The 21,214-nt window shown below is 37.2% G+C and overlaps 1 protein-coding gene across 3 annotated transcripts in view; it reads right to left on the bottom strand.

Annotated features, from left to right (window-relative positions):
• CTNND2 (catenin delta 2) overlaps positions 1-21,214 on the bottom strand; it is a 655,980-nt gene that overhangs the window by 263,359 nt on the left and 371,407 nt on the right. The window lies entirely within an intron of this gene.

The following is a 21,214-nucleotide window of genomic DNA, read 5'->3' as shown; positions in this document are numbered from 1 at the left end:
GCCATTTTTACACATTGACTGTCTAAAAATTAATCCTTTGAAGATGAATAAATTAAACATATCTTATGAAAAAAATATTTTAATGATATACCTTTTTTAAAACARTAAGATCAACTGGAATTTTATTAAAATATTTTTATTCTACTATTAAAATGATTTTTATGTTATTATATTAATAAAATGACATATTTCCAGCTATAATTAGTCTTATCACTTTGTCACATTAGTAACTTAGGTACTTCAGTTTTGCAGTCTGTTTGCAAGATTCCCAAGGATTATCATGGGAAAAAAAATGCCATAGAAGTATTTTTAAAACAAAAGCAAGCAACTACTCTAGAAACGCTTTACAAAAGTTTGGCCTATACCATAAAGTGTTAACATGCTATTTAAATGTTTAGAAAAGCAACCAAAGATGCATCTATCACATCCCTCACTGTTACTTGCTAAGATTAAATTCCTGGATGTGGACAGAGTTCTATTAGCTTGGCTTGTGCTGCTCAAATTGTGTCACCCTGCCTGCAAAAGCTGCTACCACACTCATTGCATTGACAGGGACTTTGCTGCATAAAGAAACACTAAATATTTTTATAATGGAAAGCCTAGATATAAAACCATATATGAAACAAACAAAAGGATAGACATGAGAAAAATACACAAAGTTACTTGAATTTTAACACAGGTTGTCTGGAGGAAAGGAATAGTTTCTTCAATTTCCGTCCTTCTAATCTGCTTGTGACATATTTATCTTTTCTTCCACATTATTCAGCATATGTACGCATTTAAGTGGAATATTCTATTTGCACATTTTCGTGTCAAACACTTTTCAAACTGGCTTGCCATTGGCACAGCTACTGCAAGTAATTCTGTTGCCCCCCTTATTAGAAATTCTGCCAAGAATGCAAATTATACATTTTATTTATAACTACTGCAATTATCTAGGAAGTTCRTATGACCATTACAGAATTAAATTCTGCATGGTCCACATTTCCAAAATGCTCTTTAACCCAGCATCTTTGAGACTGATTCCTCAAACAGCTGAGCAGCTCTACCAAAGTCTAGTATCCTTCAGACCAACCTAAAATTCAACCTATGATGATTATGTCCAAATTTTCTGCATGAGCTGCTTTACTTTGTACTTGGTTGAATCAGTATGCAAGGAAAAAAAAGTGCAAAACAGACAACACTTTAGAGGTTCAATAATGCATCAACAAACCAAACTTGCTACAAAATAAAGAATTATGCCTCCTCCTTCTTCTTGAGTACTATGACTCTTCTGTGAATTTACAAATTAACAATGCTCTTTGGAGCAACAGATTTTCCCCCTAATCCTGCCTCCAATGAAATAATGTATTTTTTCCATTGAACTCACTGGTAGTATCACCCAAATATTAACATACTCTCAAATAGTTATGCTAGTCTTCTGCTGTGGAGGGCTTAATTCAACCTCTTTCATGCTCTACCAACAGTTCCAAATCTGCAAGTATTAATACAAGTCTATTTTTAAAACTGCAGTAGAGTTTATTTGTATACAATCAAGATTGGAACACTATCGTACTGAACAATAAACTTTATATATAATAAGAGAAACTTCTTGCCCGAAACACATCACAGTTGAATCAAACAAGTCAAGGAAGATACGGCAAACAGTAGAAGAAAACTGACAGAACATGGCCAAAGTCACAAAACAGCTAACTGGCAATCCTGAAATACCTTGAAGCTACCTGAATTGTAAGACTTTTTGAGAGTCCTAACTGTTAGGGAATAACTGGCATTCTCCCCATAAGGTATCAGGGAAACAGAGATGCCAGCAGGTAAGTAAAGTATTTTCATTTTAAAAAACTAACCATTCTCAGTCTCAGAAATTAAAGTTATCAGAATACCAGTCATGACAGTATTTCTTACTTTGTATTACGTGACTGTTACAGCAACAGTTATGTGCTGTCATCTTTGGGAAAAATCTATAGATTTTTCCACAGATGAACGGCTGATCAACTTACAAACTGTTTATCAGCTGCAAAGTTAATGGCATCTTACTGTGCGTACTTGTCTTTGGGTCATTTTAACGGGTTAAAGATTTGTCAATCATAGCAAATAACAACATAAAACTACTCAATAAAGAAATAACTACTCTAAAAAAGAGATACGTACTCTCTAAAGCATGTCCCTTGAACCTATTCAGTTTCAAGTAGAAAACAAATACTTTTCTACAGGACTCAATATGCAATTTTACTACACGATTTCCAAATACTGAGATATCAGTGTTTAAATAGGTAATATTAGCATCCTTTATAGTTCTTAAATTTAGTGAAAAGATTCATGAATTTTTTTTAAAAGATGGAATATCAACACCATTTTTAATATGTCTACTAAGTTGGTATTTCAAAAGCTGGAATAGCAAGTTCCATTTTCAGTTGAAGTCTTCTCATTACCATTGCTCTAATAATTCTTTTGTATATTGATTTATCAAAGTCTCAATCTAGGAACAACAAGTTTTGACTGCCTGTTTTATTTAAATATTAAAATCAACTAACCAACAGCTATTGGGAGCAAGGAGATAGTTATTTCTGTTGGTAGTGCTGTATCATATCTAATGAAGACCACAATAACTTTCCAGAGGGTTGAAGTCAACAAAAGTCTTGCAGATCTTTATACTGTTAAGGCTTTTTTTTTTTTTTTTAATGGTGTGTGATGGATTTCAGACAACTGCATCCTACGCCTCAGCTATACGCTGAGAAAGCCCCTTTGCTACCTTCTGCTGATATTTGGGAAAACACTGGCAAAACTGTTAGGATAATTGAGCAATACAAAAGTTGTGACATGCACCCAGAGAATTGATGCTGCTAAGAAAGAGGACAGGTTTAATGCCTCCTGCTTGCATGCCAGGTTATCTGCAAAGAGTTACCTTCCTTACTACCTAAAGCTGCAAGCTAACACGTATGATTTGCTTCAGAACTTGCATTAATGCAGTCCCAAGGTCAAAGAGATCCAGAAAAACAACAAGGTCAGAATGGAAAAGAAACAATTAATCTACCACCAGGAGGTAATAAAACACTGGATTACCAAGGCTCATTAACATGCCAGCATTCAGTGCTGCACTCAGAAGGTTCTTCCCTAAAACACATGCCATCATGAATCTAGTACTTACCCCAAGTTGCACATGTCCAAACCCTGTTCCAAACCAGGCACGGTCCCTCCTCCTCCACCACTAATGCTGTGCCCCTTGGGCTTCTCAAAGCCAAAGCAGTTGTGTGTATCAAAGCCACATGCACACAGGTTCTGAAAACAGCATAATTCCTCCTCCCTGGCCCACCCACCCCAAACAGTAATACTACTCCTTCGGGAGAGTACAGAGCACCAAGCACACTCAAGACAAGTCCACAAACAAATTTAAAGATAGCTCATTATTAAACCTACGGTTTTGCAAGAAAGTGATTACAATGTATTCAATGTCAGACTAGACACAGAATTTTTATGACCAAGCTTCTGAAGAAGGGATGCTTTTCTTTCCCCTTTGGAGTAAGGGAAATGGAAAAATAAGAAGAGCCTAACCATTACTTCAGGGCTGAAGAAATCACTTCACACTTAAATCCTGAAATAGTCCAATCTTTAAAGGGCTCTAAAAGAGCCGAAACAAAAATGAAGCCAAAAAAAAAATCAAAACAGGGCTCCCCCCCCCCCAAAAAAAAAAAAAAAAAAAAAAAAAAGGAGAGAGAGAGAGAGAATAACCATAACAAAACATAGAGGAAAGGGAGTCTTTATCTTCTGAAATCTACAAATTAAGGCTTACATCTGATAGAAAGTGGATGTCCCTTCTTTTGCATCCCTGTGGAGTTTGTAAACAGGGACCTTGTAGTGGGGCTCCACCAGGGGTACCATGAGCTTCCTGTCAGATAAATCAGATTACGGAAAGAACAACCTATAAAGGACCAGCTATTTTCCAGAACTTTTATGGTATTTCAGTATCCAGCTGGAGACCAGTCACTAGTGGGCCAGAACTGTTTAACATCTTCAGTAACGATCTGGATGAAGGGACTGAATGCACCCTCAACAAGTCTGCACATGATACACAACTGGGAAGTGTGGCTGACACATAAGATGGTTGTGCCATCATCAGACAGTTGTGATACACCAGAGGGACCCTGAGAGGCTGGAGAAATGGGCACAGAGGAACCTCATGAAGTTCAAAAAGGGGAAGCACGAAGTCCTGTACCTTGGGAGGAATAACCCCACGCACCAGTACAGGCTGGTGGGATCAACCAGCTGGAAAGTAGCCCTGCAGAGAAGGACCTAGGTGTTCTGATACACAAGCGGAACAGGGGCAAGCCATGCACTCTCATGGCTAAGGAGGACAACAGTATTCTAGGCTGCATCAGGAAGAGCACTGCCAGCAGGTTGAAGGAGGTGATCCTTCTCCTCTGCTCAGCCCTGAGGAGGCCACATCTGGAGTGCTGTGTCCCATTCTGGGCTCTCTGGTGCAAGAAAGATATGGAGCAATTGAAGAGAGTCCAGCATACAGCTACTAAGATAATTAAGGGACTAGAGAATCTCTCATATGAGGAACGGCTGCGAGAGCTGGGCCTGTTCAGGCTGGAGAAGAGAAGGCTGAGTGGGGGATCTTATCAATGTTTATAAGTATCTGACTCTGACGGGAGGGTGTGAAGAGGACAGGATCAGACTCTTTTCAGTGAAGCCCAGCGCAGGATGAGAGACAATCAACAAACTGAGAGACAAACTGAAGCACAGGAAGCTCCATCTGAACATGAGAAAAAACTTATTTACTGCTACTGAGTACTAGAACAGGTTGCCCAGGGAGGTTCTGGAGTCTCCATCCTTAGAGATATTCAAAGCCCAACTGCAGAGGCCCCAGGCAGCCTGCTCTAGGTGACCCTGCTTGAGAAGGGGTGTTGGACTAGATGATCTCCAGAGGTCCCTTCCAACTTCATCCACTCTGTGATCTGTACTGAATGAAGATACCACATTCCTAGAATCTTTGCTTTCTTCCTATATTCAAGAGAGTTAACAGAAAGAATTCAGGAAGAATGCAATCCTATCTATTGGATGAAAAAGATGATTTCATCCTTAACAAGTGAAAAAAAAGAAAAATACTAAACGAAAAATTTATTGAGATGTTTCTCAGTAATATAGGGAAACGGTTATTTCTTATGGAAATATTCTTTTTTTTTTTTTAAAACAATGTCTCACTTTTCACAAGGAGAAAAAAAATTRCTACCAGACATGTATAATGTGAGTGAAATACACAAAATAATCTCCAGTTGCTTCTTCAGTTTGTGCAAGCTCCCATAAAATACAGTACAATAAATACTGTGAAATAAGTACAATATATACATTTGAATGACACTGCCAATCTGACAGTTCAGGTCAACACAGTAAACCACTGTATTGGCAACATTTTTCAAATTAATAAACTAAAGTCAATAAATCTATTCAAATGAGCAGACACCCAAGCAATCAAACATAATAAAGTCTCAACTGTCTTTATTTGTATCTCTTGTGAAAGTCTTTACCACAAGTCATTCTGCCTTGGTACAGCCCTAAGAAGGGGCTCTACAAATTCATGATACTCTCTGACAGCTAGAGTAGCAACAGCACACATCACTGTTCTCCTCACTGAGATTGAAGAGCTCATTAGAATCATAATCCTGTTATATCAATATGTAAGTCATCATCTAAACATGAAGAAAACCAGCCAGGCATGATCAGATAAACTATTTAGCCCCTCATTTTGAAATCTTCCATCACAAAATCTATATTAATCACAAGTCCTGTTAAACAGGTTCCTTATGTCTATGTTACACAAACATCGTTAATAAGACATGAGCTGAGGGTGAAGCTCATAGATCATTATATTACCACAAGAAACACTTATTGGTATTAACGCTTACACAGTTTAACTTAACTTGGTTGTAACTCCATACATTTCAACAGGTATTATATGTAGCTACTTGAGGCTCTAAGTACCAAACTCAGGCTCTGAACAGGCTACAACACAACATGCTCTACTCTGATTTCATAATGAAGAGGACTGATTATCCACAACTGGCTGTATATACTTCTCATTTAAAATATAACAACATTATTCTTTTCATTTGCACTGAGTCTTCCTCAGATTACATGTCAGAAACAACAAACCCACACTACTGTATTTTAATAAGCCGATCAGTGAAATAGCAATGAGACAACAGAGATAAAAAACAAAAAAGGAATTGCAGCCTTTTTTGTAACTTTTGTACACTGCATGCTTTTCAGTGGACTCAATGAACTTTTGATTTAACTAGCATATTGGGGCTGAAAATCTTGTGTGATGTGACTTTCACTCCTCTTAGATGCATGTCCTGAAATGTTACTGTCTTTATTAAAAAAAAAAAAAAAAAAAAGTACATCAGATCAGCAAAGTAAGTTGCATTTTTAGTTTGTAATTCTGAAAAAGCATGATGTGAGAAAGAAAAGATAAACGTGCTTTCTGCAGAAGGATTTCTACTCTGACCCAAATGTAATGAGACCTCTTTTACAGACATTAACTTGATTTAGTTTACACAGTAAAGAAGTTGATGTGAACCCAAGTGTAGAATTAGAGAGAAGTGAATGGGGGGGTAGGGTGTGGGAGAATGAACAAGCATTCATGAGATGACTTTTGAAATATATGCAGAAACCTCTTCCAAAAGCTTGTCTGCACTTACTCATCTTCTCCTTAAACTGACAGGAAAGAACAATCTGCAACAGTATCTACAACAAATACTGCTATACTCAATATCAAGAAATAAAATCATTTAATGGGAATATGCCAATACTGTATGATGAAAAATGCGGTACCAAAGAGAAGAAAGCCTATTGAATCAAAGTACTGAAAGTGAATACAAATTATCAAGACATGACAGATGGTTAAATTAACCAGTAAGACATGACAGACCATATGGCAGTACCCGCTAATACACACCTTCAGTGCATCGCTTTGTGCCTCTAGCCTACCAAACGGCATTAATCAGAACCAAAATACAGCCTGGAGCAAATTCCTTTTAATTGGGTTCAGTTTTTTCCTTAACTACAGTTTTCTTGGCTGTTCCGATTGTCGACACAATCACAACACAATTGCAAAAGGGTTGTCTCTGAATGTGTTTTATTGGGCCTGAAGTTTTTCTTTCTCCAAACAGAGGAATTAAAGATTAACTAGAGTTCAAAAATTAGACTAACTTTCATCATCATAATCTTTTTTTCCATTCTTAGTTCATTACTCTGTCCACGACTCAGGACTGTTTTCATGAATAAGGATGGAAATAATACCACCACTGAATTGCCCACTTATACCTGTTGCCTTTCAACTCACGTTAAGCTCTGGACATCTGGAAAAACCATGAACGCTTTCCTTTTGAATCCTTGGTCTGTACTATATAATATCATTAAAAAGTAAGTACATGCTAGAGCATACAAGCCGCCAGAATTGAAAGGACATACTTTCCTCACTTAATGGTATCTTAGACTGCTTTTCCTCAGGCATTGTACTTAAAAAATAAAGCATAGTATGATGGACATATGGCTTGAGACCTCAGGTGCCCTACTTGCTGGTGGTAGAACCAAAGACAGTAAAACTTTAGCTGTAGCAAGCGAGTTCTTTTCTATTCTTAGGCACAGAAAATTTTTTTTTGAAAGATCATGGTATCAATTCAAAATCTGTTAATATTTCACAGTAGTATTATCACAGCATAGGTTGCTTCTTGTAAACTACCATCGTACAATCAAATCTCTTAACAGTTTCACTGCCAGGGTATCGTCACATTCAGCAGGATGGTTCTCACTGTGGAATTCCCCAGACAGAATCTGTCCATTAACCAGATTAAGAGTCTTAAGAAAGTCTCCTCGTAAGAGATTGGCTTTGGCTGCTTAAGGAACATTGCCAAACCAGCCTCTGATCCAGGGTTAGCACTTTGCACATCAGTGCTAAAAATAAAGAAAGGTTTCAAAAGAAACCAAAACCAAAAATCCCAAACCAATTTTCAAATATCACTTGACAAAGCTCATTCTGTCTTATATAAAAGTTTCATGCTCAATTTTATCCCATCTAATTTTTTTTAAACCAACCATAGAAATTGAATTGCATTCCTAAGTGAAGAATGTAATAAAAGAGAAATAAGGGTACAAATAATTTCTTCAGTTTTGTACATTCACTTTTTCAGCCATGGATGCTTTTCTGCTGCAAAATACCATATCGCTTATTTTAATTCTATATTGGTACAAATCTAGAGAGGAAAAAAAGGAAAAACACAAACACCCCACACATTTGTGTTCCCTCATAAGCATTTTCTTTTTCCTGCTGCTGTCCTCATTCTGTTCTAAAACATTCACCTGCTTAAAACATTTTATCAAAAAAATAAATTGTTAGTGGAAGAAGGGAAGTGTGACTGGGAGCAAAAAGATAAGAGGCAAAGACAGTCAGGAACGAACAGTAGATTAAATGTGACAGACAAGTTCAGGGAGATAATTCCCATTTCATTTCTGATCTAGGGAAACGTCACTGAAGAAAGAGCAAGAACAAGAACTCTTCCAAACCAACCGCTACCACACAGTAATAATAACTTGCCTTCATCAGGGCAGAAAAGATAGAAACTATGTACTTTTCCTCATTTAGAAGATTTTTTTTTAATTCCTGAATGTTCACATCATTTTTTTTCTCCCTTTTCTTAAGCCATGCCTCTTCCCTCCGTCTCAACCCTGCCAGTTTCACCAAAAAAAAAAAAAAAGCGAACGAATTATTATGTATGAACTGGAACAGATTTTGCTATCCTCTGATACAAATCTCCATTTCTAACTTTCCTCCTCACTGCCCATTTTGACTGCAGGTCGAGTTCCTCAGCAATAGGATGACGTTGCCAAGCAGCAGGGCTCTTTGGGTAACTACGGCTCTGTGACAACTGAAAATAATATCAAGCCTTTATACACAGAGAAGTCTTCTATGAAGTTTTCCTTAACAGACTAACAGAAAAAGAACACAGAAATGAAACAAAAAGAACCCCAAAAGCCAAAGATAATTAAAAGTTTGGTTTAAGTTTTGAAGTGTAAAAAAACTTGCCTTGCCCCACGTATACATGAACTCTGTGCTAAGGCAGCAGCTGTGGCAATACTTTCAACTCAGAAAGAGAAAAAAGGAAATCTAAGATACCCCTAAGTAAATATGCAGCAATATAAAGCTCTACAGGATATTTTGTAAAACCCTACAGTCAACACCTCCTCAACGGGAGCTGCAAAGCTAAAGGAATAGCAGCAGCAGCAGTGTGTGTGAGGCTCCCTGCCATGTCTTCCTTCCGCCCCAGGGCACAAAGCTGCACCAAGAGAGACTCCTTGGTATCTCAGCTGTGCCTGCCGAGAGGCAGCGTACTCCAAACATCCAAAAATGCACCAATCTGTACAGAGCCAGAGATCACTTCCAGCAGCCAGTATCACTTGTTGAAAAGCGCTACTGCCGCCAACAAAGCAACCCTGTCACGAGTCCGCCAGCCTGTAAAAACTGCACTTGCTGCTCGGGTTTAACACTGGGAAAGCACAGCCTCTACAACCAAAGAACTGCAAACCCTTCCCCCAAACGGAGCATCAGCTCAGTCAACCTTAAACTGAGCAAGTTTTCACACCAGATTCAACGAAGGGGGAAGGGGGAACTGTTCTAAATCACCTCCTTCTTACCCACAGGACAGAAAGAGTATCCAGTCTTGAATCCAACTAGAAACAAATGTCCCAAGATCGGCATAAGAAGCGTGYTGATTAGTGAATGCACTTTGCAGAATAGCCATTCTAAAAGGGAAAACAGTCCCTGTGTAGCACTTTGGTAACTGTAAAACCAGAGAACAAAACTCACTTGGATCATGAGGAGTCTATTCAACTAYAATATTCCCCATCTGGCTTTTACTGGACAGCCTGATTTTTTCTTTTTTGGATCTGARCACACTATCATTCGTGAGTGTTCACAATTCCAACAGGCAGCTTTCCTGCTGACAACTAAAATGCAAAGAAATGGTTCCAATGAATCCTGACCATGCTAGCATCTTTTAAAAAGCATTAATTTATGTTGAATATTGCATATATTTCTTTTCCAAATATATGTTGCAGACTAATACATGCAGTTGAAATCCAAGACACCACACTTGGGGTTTGCTAACAGAAGAGTATCTGCAACTTATCTTTTATAATTCATTTTACAATGAGACTGCATATTAYTATTTTTATTAAACATGTAAGCAATGTTACTTTTTGGAGATTTTATCTGAAACACTTTGTACTCAAACTTGCGTTTCACTAGGAAAATGGAYAGAAGTATCAGATAGGATAGCACTTATTCTATCAAAGATGACTCTACATAAAAGAATATTAAACATTTTCTCCTCCCAGAGGCTTTTTCCTCTTCTGTAAGTATTTGTTTGCARTCGTCAAATTCTAGATTTCTAGAATTTTTTTGTTCACTACAAAAAAATGCAAAAGTTTTTGTGACATTCTAGAGGAAACAGTTTTGACTTTGTATTGAACGTAGTATCRAAAGAAAGAGAGAGCAGATCTCCATGAACATTCAGTAATATACTACATACTCATATTTTCATTACCCATTTGAAATTCACTGCATTTAAAATATAAGAGTGAAAACATGGAGGTTTTATTGAATTCATACATAAAAATCCACTTGAATACAATCTAACTAAAGAATTCAGTCATGTCTGTTAAAAAAAAATTCACATCATGAACTATCCACTTCTATAATCACAGCATTTTGTTCAATAGATTGTTATAGTATTATTCAAGTTATTTTTACGTCGCACATGTTACGTACAGATCAAGACCTCYGCTAACACACCTAAGAGTAACCTATTACCAAAATCATTATAGTTTAAAGCAACTCTAACAGGTTTGTYCTAAATGAAGAACTGCTGAATGCAGAAGCAAAGGGAATACTGTTAACAGTGAGATCATGTGTGGCTCAAGCAGTCAACAAGCAAAGCTTATGCTGCAGTAATAGTTGTACAATTCATATCTCATAAAATGGTAATGTTTTCACTCTTTAATTTATTGTATTTAGTAATACAGCAATCACAGTAATAACAGCTAAGCATTTAGTATCAATCTTTCAAAAACTCAGAGAAACGTCTTATGCAAGTCCTTCCATGATAAATAGCAAGTGAAAAAGCAAGGGGAAGCTACTACAGAAACTTATTAAAACATTAAGAGTCACAGAAAAAAAAAAAGGTTTTGCAATGTGGCCAATGAGGTATTAACCTCATAGATTCAGATTCTCCCTGAAAAGCATGGCAATGAAAGGACTGTAAGTGGAAAGAGTCCTGCCACTCAATCAGAGAGTCCAAGCAAYGGCCGTGACAAATGCTGCAAGAAACAACTGGTGAGAGAGGTCACCAGCAAAAAGAAGTCAGACTTAACGTAAGGAACATAGGAAATGTGTTCACAGTAGTTTACAATAAACCACTGGAAAATTTTAGCTTCTGTGAAGACTTTAACAGTGGGTTTCAACTAGAATAACGTGACGCACTTTAGTCCAGAGGCAGAAAACACTTGAGGGATTTTGAGCTGTCCCACAAATTAGTTCTTGATTATTCATAAATGCAAATCAGCACCATTTCCACATTAAATGGTTGTCTAACCTGTGAAACCCATACTTCTGAGATCATATGACTGGCTAAAAACATTTGAATCAAGCTTTGTGCGATTTTACAAAAGCAGTTAAGTTTGTGGTCAATCAGACTTACTCTCTTTTATTTATTTATTTATTTTTTTAACTAATAAGTCACTGTTCTTCATTGTCCTCATTCCTGAAACCTACTGCAGACTGAGAAAAGCAGGGACTTGCAAACTTCAGAGAAAAAGAGATTTCAGGCTAAGATAGTAATTACTGAATTCTCTAATTCTCAGGATGGGATCTTAAGCAAGACAGGACACAGATCAATTTGAAGACAACTGTTCAGTTATGTTCAGCACTGGTTTCAGATTCCTGTCGAATACAGCTGRAGGCACAACACAGACAAGGATGACACACGAGCTCGACAAGAACTTCAAATCAAAACTGAGAGCAATGAGAAATGTCAATACAGTAGCCTTGAAACTTTGAAGTTTGGTCAGAAGCGCAGTCATGCCTCGATAATCGCTCTTTTTTGCTTTAAAACAGCTAGCAGTTTCAATTCTTCACTAAGAAGGAAGAACACTGAGAACATTACTTAGCACAGAGTTTCTTAATATATACCAAACACATCACGGCTCCTTGGTCAGAGCCCTAAAGGCAAAGTCTGCTGTATAAWAACAAGCCTGCTTGTTATGTGATAAGGCAACAAAATACTCAATTATGATCCTCATATAGATGGCTCAGGCACAGTGTAGTCAAGCAGGTCACCCAGGTATTTTCCTGCTCCTCTTTTTAGGTAAAGAACCTAATTTAAAGTAAGCTATTAGTTGAGCTATTACCTCAACTCCAATTCTGTTGCTTTCCTCTGATCTGTGAAACTCTTTTTACACAGCATTTGATCATCTTCCCTGCAGAAAATACTTCTTAATATTGCATTATCAGGAAGTTTCCTTGACATATGCCTGATCTTTTTTGCCTAGATAATAAAATTTAAAAAATACTTTCAGTGGCCTGAAGAGTTCTCTTTGAGGAACTTCACTAACAGCATTATTTCCTTTCCAATAATTTCATATGCAGAATGACAAACTGCCAATTCTGCCTTGCCCAACTGAATTCTTGTAAGAATATCCACCACCATCTCCAGGTTAGGCAAGCGCTTCCCAAGCACTCCTACAGAAAATGCTCTACTTGAGAGTCCTACTAGGAGATAGAAAGGCAATCAATATAACCTAAAAAGTGGTCAGTTAGCAGGTTATTCTGGTATCATCTAATTTTAGTGAACACATGCTGCAGATTATCCCRTTATCCATTTACCTTTGTGTCTTTCATTACCCTTTCAATAAATTTCCCTTGTAACACCTTGCAAAGCACTGTGATTAGCTGGTCTATAATTCTTTTACTTTGTCCTCCTTTTCTAAAGTGCTTATTAACCCCAAATACCAGAAGGGTTGTCTCCCACTCCACCCTCTCCCCACTGAAAAAATATCAGGAAAGAATTCAGCTCATCCTTCCTTTGCAGACCAAACTRCAAGGACCTTAATGCAAACCCTTTGAAGAGTTTGTGACACCTTTTGGTGAGCAACATCTCCACATCCCTGCTGAAGTGGGTTCAGGGAAGGCACCTTCAGGATGCAAATGGGGAGGCTTCTTCCCTCTCCCCAGTATCAAGAGGGCCACAAAATCCAGAGATAACTTCAGTCCTACCATCAAACGGCTTTACTGCCTGACAGCATCACAGCTGGCTATCTGATAAAAGGAATGGGCTTACACCTGGATAAGGGATGGGGGGAGCTAGAGGTTGTATAGCAAAACACACACTATGCAAGAGGGAAATACAGAAAAGTGAATGTAAAATTTTTCCTTAGAAAAATGAGGGTTACCTGATATTCAAGACTCCTTGTATTCAAACTAATATGGCACTTTTCTGTTCTTCAGTTATAAACTGCAAACTGCAGCTTGATGTACTTATTAAGATCTATGTCATCCAACTGGCAGTTTCATATGCCATGCCTTATAATTGTGAGATTAGTCATCACTTGGTCCTTCTGATTTCAGTATATTAAATTCTGACTTTTGCTTCTACCCACTTACACTAATATACAGTTCCATGAATTCGTTATCATTAGGCAGTCTCCCTCTGCCCTCTGTAAGACTACTTAGAGTAGAAACAAAAAGTATTCTATCTATTCTGGGTCCATATCCAGACAATCTTTGAGTTTGACCCTACAGTTAGAGCAAAATTACCTCATTTATCTCCCACAATCTCTCACAGACAGAATTTGGGCCTCTAGTTTCTGGCAGTCACCACAGAGAGCTAATATATTTCCCACAGCTCCTATGAACACTTAGCACCTCTCTGCATGAGTAGTCCCAAAGAGCTTCCTACCCAATTTTCCACCTTAAATAAAGAGAACCTTCCTCAGCTCCCCTGTTTGCAGCAGTTTTTCCTATCATTATTAATGGTGTTACTTGTGATCTGAGGCACTACCACAGCTTTGAAATCTGGTGTGTGCACACCAGAACAAAAAGCTATTATATTTCCCAASAAATCCACTGTTACATTACTGCCTACTTCTATGTTGACTTTCTAGGTCTCCTCAGACACTCCAGCTACTACAGACAGTTTGTGTACAACCAGAAAGGATAAGGTTTTCCACTACAGTAAAAGTGAAGTGCCTGCTCTCACTTCCCTTAAACACATTAGGAGTATGGGTGACTGAAGATTCCTGTGACTCTTTATTTAGACTTTCACGACAAATGCTTCCGGGCAACTGCATAAAGCCTTGAAATAGGATTTCAGACCATGAACAAGCTGCAGCTTGCACATGTGCATCCTTGGCCCAGTGYGCAAGCAAGACAAACACATTCACTACAATTTGGACCACACAGGCCAAGTAGGTATCTCTATGCCACTAAAGTATTGCCTACGCCACTAAAGGCTGAGCATCAGAAATGCAAGTTCAAGGCAACCTTTCCCTATACTCCCTACCCCATACACCTGCATTCTTTTCTACTCCAAATAAGCGAGTCTAAAGACAAAGACCATTGGGAGGACCCAGAATCACACACTTGGCAACTGAAAAAGAAAACAGTCAAATGAGGATATCATCTGGATCTGATGGACAATGGAACAGTAACAGGCATAACAGCCAAAACTCAGCTCCATTAACACGCCTACAAGACCCAAGAGTTTGGACATATTACAGTTCATATAGCTCCAAATTCCTGCAACCACAGATACTAAAAATCATATGGATGAATATAAGCAAGAAAAAGCTACATGAATTTTGAGTGTCAAYACTGGCTAATATATTTCTAGTTCTCTACACAAAAGTTTTAAAAAGTTAGATTTCTAAAACACTGCTCCTCAACTGTATATAATGTGGGAATGTCAGTAGCCAAGAAAAATTGACAGAATTTCAGATCCTCAGATTAAGCATCTTTCTGCTATAAGTACTGATTCCTCTCTGCTAGTTGCCAACTTCAACTCTTTTCTATATTTTTTCTTCAGAGGTACATAAGCACAGACTGTTTAAATTTCCCTGATGCTTAAAAACTTCCAACAAGTGGCTTGCATGTTTATGAACAACACTTCAATCCTGTCCTTCTAGGTGTGCTGACAGCATCCAAGACCGGAGGGCAGAAATTCCACATGATCACAGCTGTGTGGCTATAAGCTGTAGCAAAGGTTTGAGTGCTAATCAAAAGCATCTTTGGTTGATGTTATATTTACCAAAGAATCAAGAAACAAGCCATTGCAATTCAGTTTCTCACAGTCATTCAGTTAAACTACTTGCAATTTCATACCAGTTAAATCTGTTTTCAACAAAGCTGCAGACAGGTTTTGTTTTTCCCAGGGGCTTGCTATTTTGAAATACTTATTTGATTTCTTCCCCCTTTGCAAGACCATTCAGAATGTAAGTCAATGATTTACAACTGCAAGAAAAAGAACTGAAAAGAAAGTATATGGCCAGTGTAGAACAGAATGCCAGTTTAGACATATCTGTAACATCTGCTGACAGAGTAAATCAAAGCTCCAGCTCACCGGCTCAAAAACATATCCATGTAGATGTAGCTGCTTTAGCTGATGCTTTGTCAATCACTCCTTTTGCCATGAGCAAATCAATTTCCTGTAATCTGGATTTGAAAAATATAGGAACAAAAATCATGGCAATAAATAGGATACTTCAAAGACATTAATCTAATTCCTTCTGCTTTATCACTAAAGACTGTCCATTTCATATCTCTTGTCCAATGGGGACTTGAAAACCACTGTAAATGTTTTAGCCATAACAATTAATAATTGAGTATCACTGAAGGAATAGGTGGGAACTGAATCAGTGGCAAAGAAAAAGGAAAAGTAAAGTGAACTTGACAGCACAACAAGGGCGAACTGCATTGCACACTTGTATCAACTTTGAGTCCATCATCAACACTTCTACTCTCCAAGTTACMGTAAGGATAGAAAGAGTTTAGCATRAGAAGATGTATAAAGGATACCTAATTATAAGACTCTGATTAATATCTGACAAGGCRAATAATGAAGAAATATTTCTGGAGGCTTCAAAACCTCCTTGTGTTTTGTCTTGCTGGCTTAAACGAAGTGTCTCAAACCAAAAAAGAGTAGAAGGAGGAGAAAAAAAATCCAGGTCTGTACTGCCTGTCCCAGAATGAAAGGGCATTAACAATGTCTCGTGTAAAGGCTGTGACAGGCCAATACAGAAAATTTCCAACTAATGAAAACAAACAAAACCTTGAGAGAAAAAAAATCAACTGAAAACTATTTTGGTTGAAATTAAWGAAGCAATTTTATTCTCCTTATAAAAGAAACACTCACAGGATTCTGCAAAAATAAAAGAAAAATAGTTAAGGGAAACAACTGAGTGTTCCAAAAATCCAGTGATTCTCCTTCCTTACTTGTCCAACGTACAAGTACACTTCACACCTACACTGCTTTATTAGCTCAGCTTTGTGTCTCAGGAGCTGATTTTAAATCACACAAAGGTTTCTATTCTGAAGTGATTTAGATCTACCTAGGCTTTGGGTTAACACTTTGCTTGTACCTTCACTATCTGTAATGCTCGGCTCAGAAGCKGAATGATGATGCATTTAGTGAATTTGTCAGAAGCCTTGACTACACCTGAGAACTGAAAAACAGCAGTAGTAATCTGGTTTTGTTACAGTCCAAAAAATACATTTTACTTGTTATATATTTTATATTTCTCAAACAGGATGATTTTAACTCATATTAGCACCTTCACCGATTTGAATAGCATCTAACTCTGCTACAAGAGTTATTTCTCCCCCATGTAGAGGTATGAGAGAGGGGGGTGGATGCATGTATGCTCACAAGCAATAATACAGCCACTCTAGCACAAATGCATAGCACAGCATGGTTTACTAGACTTATTAGATCTTTTTTTCTTTTACAGATGGCAATGAACTAATGATAAATAGATGATCCAGTATTTTCATGCAATTTAAAGGTAATCTAAATCCATGCTACTGGTAATATATTTCAAAGTTATCTCATACACAGTCATATAAGCTGATCTGTGCCTATATGAGCAAACAYCAAAATGCTAAAACATGTCAAAACTCACCATTAAATAGCAGTCCTGCCATAAATCTCAACAGGAAACCAGGATGCAACATATCATATGCATGAAAGGCATATGGAAGGAGAAAGGGCAAAGGAAGATCCTCAGTAAAGAGGGAGAAGACTAAGGCAAGACAGATGAAGGAGCAGAAGGAACCAGTTAAGACCCTCATAAACTTAGAATTCTTTGCACAATAAAGTGTAAAAAACATATTTCATATGTTAACTCATGTCACATTTTTATAAACCAGTGTTAATGYAGTAGTAATAATACACACGCACACAATCAGTCCTATTTTAGAAAGGAAATGCCTTTGCGTTTTGATTTTAGAGAGACCTGAAAGATTCTGCTTGTAAACATGAGACTAAGCGCTGATATTTTTAGAAGTGGTATTAGGACTGTCTGAGGCGTATTTCAGTTGTTGTTTCAATGGAACATATCAAAATTACATGATAAACGTCTGTAAAATATTCTTTTCACCTAACATTATACAAAGTGATTCAAATCCACACTCATTTCTTAAACTTAACCTTTTAATACAGATGACAAAGTGTGATACAGTCTTCAATCCTATTTGCCTTTTAGCTTTTAAGGATTACTTGTAACAAAGCAACGCACAAAATTACCTTCTGTTGTCTAATGTGTCCCTAGTCTTCTATAAGCATGAATGAAGGTGAGGAGGAAGGCAGGAGCGGCTCTGCTCTTCTGTCACACCTCACCAACCACAACAATACCTTTTCACTGTCTCCTCTCCCCTTATTCTTCCTAATYGAACCTACTCGTTTAGTGTTGTGTATCTGATTCTTGCCAAAAGGAGCTGCTTCAGAGGAACAGGGATAGCAACCTGAACAGAACCGTGTGATGGCCTTCACACTGAGAAGTTTGGAACATCCCCGTTTTCAGGTACTCTTCTGCCCCATGTAATTCTCACTCTAAGCAGGAYGGGCTGAGCTGGTGAGCCTCCTTCCAAGCAGCACTCAGCAGCTCGGTCCATGCCCTGCAGCAACGTATTTACAGAACTGTGCATTCTGAATTAAGATCACTATTTGAACAGTCTATRGTGTAAGTTTTAGAGCAGTGCAGGTCTGAAAGTTACTCCCCAAAGCATTACTGTAGATCAGAGCAATGAAGTAGCTAAACTAAGAATAAATAACAGCTTTATCATAACAAAACCCACTGTTATCATATTATAACAAGACACCTGTGTATACACATATATACACATGCACACCTGCCAATGGTAACAGTTCAAGTATATCTAAAGGACTAAACACATTTCTGAGGACATCGTTACTCAGCTAAGAGTAAATCTACAAAAGCTTTTGCAAAATACAGTCTAAGAATCACCATTTTTATAACTGCAGTTGGTTTCATATTTAACTTCTGTGGAAACTGAATATAAGCAGAGTCATTCAATTCAGTCATAAAGACAGATTCAATTTGGGACAGTCTATGTTCACACTGCACATTTTCAATTACAATTAAAAAAAAATCTAATCACATTTAAAGGTCTTATCTATCAAACATCTAACCCTTGTAGAGATACTGTTTTACTGTGAGATAAGAGGTTAGACAGAGTTACCTCTTTCAGTTAGCTCCTTCACTTAGTACTAGTCTCATGCTTTTGCATACAAAAAAAAAAAAAGGAAAGAAAAAAAAGAAAACAAATGCATTATTTATATTCACAGTAATTGCTATAAAATATTTTTTTCTTCCTGGGGAGAAAGGGGGTGGAAAAAGAGGAGGATTACTTTGGGCAGCAGCATCCCTGTGATGACATATACATACCAATGCAACTTCACATTAATCACAGAAGGCAAACCATCAGTCAGTATAATGTGACAACTATTCTCCACTCCTCCTCCTCCCCCAAAGAAACAAACATCTTAGGATGTAGTGAACAGGCAAAAATCCCATTTATTGAACATTCACTTTTCAACATACACTTCCTTGCTCTCATTCTCCAAAGGGTTTGATTTCTAAAGTAATAAACAGAAAACTCCTGTAACAACATAACATACTTAAAGCTCAGAATCACAAACCATTCCAAGTAAAAATGCCTACAGAAAAAAGTTGAAAATACAGTTATGAAGATTATTTTAGTAGCATCCATAACATCTGATCCTGTTCAACTCTAAAGTGTACAGTAATTTTAACCCTATAAGTAGTTCATTGACTTCAGTAAATTCAGTAAAATTCTGCAAATTAGTCAGGCACTTAATACTATTTAYGAACATATAACTTCCTGAATGATTGGGAGTCCATAACGAATATGCTCTAGAATGTTAATGGAAACTATTGAAAGTAAATCTGCAATAAGAAACTTTTGCAAAGGAATAGGTCACATGATAAAGCTCCCTTCAAAGACTACTTAAAAGGCATGTCACCACTAGTATTTACTAACATACTGTCGCTTCTGCTTTGAAATATTTTTCTTTTTCAATAGCAATACTACTTCTTAGCATGTCTATCACTTAATACTTACTGTATTTACAGGAATATGCATTCCTTATAAATAAGATACTGAGATTTCTGGCATACCTTAAAAGCAAATCCCTATGAGATACAGAAACTCAGAAACTCATTACCTTCCTCCTGATCAGCACAATACTTGGAGAAGTTCATTTTGCTTTAAATTTTATTTAATTATTATCAAGGTCAAATGACTGATTGCTACATTAAAATACAAGTAAAAATACACCAGGAATTTCCTAAAGGTATATAATCTATAAGCATTTGTTTGATCCAAGCAACTAACTAGTGACCAACAACTTGTCAAAATGGGTCCTAAGAGGTAGGGGGAGAAACACTTAAGTCACGTAAGATGTAGAAAAAAATCCAATAAAAAGCTTTTATTTAAAAGAAATCTAAGAAAATGGGGAAAAAAATGCCAGTCTCTTAACTTTCACCCAGATCAAAGTAGAAAACACCATTAGGAGTGCATGCATAAYGACTACTGGCCAACCAGCCTAAAAAGGTTCAAATTCACTTTATGACTTGGCTCTAGCGTAGGACAACTTCTCTATTTAACACTACAGAATCATTATGGCAGTGATTAAGCCCTACAAAACAAGCTTCAATTAAACTATCAGCACAGTTTTAATGTTGCTGAGCTATAAAAGATGACTTATTAAAAAAAGCCAGTACTAAAATTGCATAAAAGGAAATAAGAACTACAGATGGCAGAAACTTTAGGGAAATAGAAAAAAGAAAAATAAAGGGAATACTGGTAATTCATACCTGCAGGTATACAAATTTTAAATATAATTACCCTCTTTTCTGTTGATACTGACAGTTCCCACCATGCCTATTTAAACAACTTCTGTTATAGCATGAATTTGCAAAAATCCCTAAAATACAAAGTCTTTAGGAATCTGACGTTTCTGCTTTGATCTATAAAGGCAGTATTTATGCGTGTGGCCAATAGTATGACTTCTCCACGACCACAGAGGGAAGAAGTTACCTTAAAGTAATCGCTGAGTAAAAACTTTGTAATTGGGGAAAGGATTAATGAATATTTTACAACAGGAGTGATCAAAATGCACTGAGATCTCTACTCTGACACCATCTAGGCAGCCCAAGCGATATGTTTTTGCATATTCTGAACTTCAAAAATAGCGTTACATGAAGATTTTCCAATTCCCCCTCTTTTAAGTAAAAAAAAAAAAAAAAAAAAAAAGTTTTTGAATCATTCTTATAAGGAGAAGGAGATACATTGAGATCATATTTTATTATCAGCTAATCTAATCTGCATTTTTAGATACCTTACACTAGATTGTATCTGATGCCAACAACCGCTGGAATGTGTGAAGGGGATGGTGATAGGCAATAGGAGGAAGAGATGGGGCTTTAATTTCAGTAAGAAACTTAGGTACCTGCCTGACAAATACAGCGAAGCCTCCTTATGTATCCTATTTATCTTCAAATCTATTTATGTCAGACAAGAGAACATATGAGCATAGCAGCTGTTACTATAGCAATGAAACTGGAA

The sequence above is a fragment of the Rhea americana genome, unplaced genomic scaffold (genome assembly GCF_003343005.1).
Source record: "Rhea americana isolate MKP2758 unplaced genomic scaffold, rheAme1 scaffold_185, whole genome shotgun sequence".
Classification (NCBI taxonomy): Eukaryota; Metazoa; Chordata; class Aves; order Rheiformes; family Rheidae; genus Rhea; species Rhea americana.
This window is presented reverse-complemented; position numbering and strand designations above follow the sequence as displayed.